Raw genomic sequence first — 1,424 nt, forward strand, 5'->3', positions numbered from 1 at the left:
CCCTCCCGACCCCCCCCAACCCTGCCCCTCCCCCCCCACCTGGGCCTCCCTTTCCCGCGCCGCCGGGCGTCGAATGCGGCGCCGCCGCCGCGCTTCCCCCTTTATACCCTCTGGCCACGCCCCCCTCTCCGGCCGGCTCCTTCTGCACCTGCGCGGGGATGGGGGGGCGGGGGGGGGAGAGGGGCGGGGCGGCTTCACGCGCCGAGGCACGCGCTCGGTGCTCCCCCCTCCCTCCCCGAGCCCTTCCCCGCGCATGCGCAGAGCGGGACCCGAGGCACCCCCCCCCCCAGCACGGGGAGGGGGAAAGCATGATGCAACGGGGAAGGCTGTGACGTGACGGGGCGGCGTGACGTCACGGGGGTCGCAAGGCAAGGCAGCACGGCCTGACGCAGCTGCAAGGCAAATGCAGCTGCAGGGGGTGACGCAGTGCTGCAAAGGTAGCTGCAGGGTGCAATGCCGCAGTGCAACGCCGCAGCGTGGTGCATGAAGCTGGATGCAGCTGCAGGGTGCAACACAGCAGCGTGGTGCATGAAGCTGGATGCAGCTGCAGGGTGCAACACAGCAGCGTGGTGCATGAAGCTGGATGCAGCTGCAGGGTGCAATGCCGCAGCGTGGTGCATGAACCTGGATGCAGCTGCAGGGTGCAATGCCACAGTGCAATGCAGCAGCAGGGGTGTGACACAGCCACGTAGTGCATTAAGCTGAATGCAGCTGCAGGGTGCAATGCTGGAGAGCAATGCTGCAGTGCAATGCAGCTGCAGGGGTGCAACACAGCAGCGTGGTGCATTACGCTGGATGCAGCTGCAGGGGCGCGATGCAGCAAAACAAACGCAGCTGCAAGGATGTAATGCTGCAATGCAAATAAAGCTGCAGGGCTGCAAAGCAGCAACGCAAATACAGCTGCTGCAGTGCAACACGCAGCTGCAGGGGCGCGACACCTGACGAAATCAAGCTGGAAAGCGCAAGGCAATGACACCACGGAGCTGCAACGATGCGACGCAGCACCACAGCACCGGGGTGCAGACACAGCAGCAGCTGGCGCTGCCTCGTGCCCCGGTGCAGCCATGCGATGCTGATGCGCTGCTGATGCGCTGCTGCCGGCCAGGCCCCGCCTCCCCCCCCCCCTTCGCTGACCTCCAAAAATTGCCAAGTCACCAGAGGGGCCCCCAGCACACTCCCACCTCCCCCCAAGCAGCCGCCAGCTCGTTTTTATTCTAAAACCTTTATTTCGTACAAAGCCCTGGGCAGGGGGGGGGGGGGGGCACCCCCCAAAACAGGCACTAAAAAAAAAACAATAGACCCAGAAGATCCCAGCCCCCCAGGGACACTGGGACCCCCCCGTGCCGGCACGGGGGGGAGGGGCGATAAGACCCCAATGGCTCCCAGGGGAGGGACCCCAGACATCCTCGGGGTGGGGGGGGGGG

Source organism: Oxyura jamaicensis, unplaced genomic scaffold, assembly GCF_011077185.1.
Source record: "Oxyura jamaicensis isolate SHBP4307 breed ruddy duck unplaced genomic scaffold, BPBGC_Ojam_1.0 oxyUn_random_OJ69918, whole genome shotgun sequence".
NCBI classification, from domain to species: Eukaryota; Metazoa; Chordata; class Aves; order Anseriformes; family Anatidae; genus Oxyura; species Oxyura jamaicensis.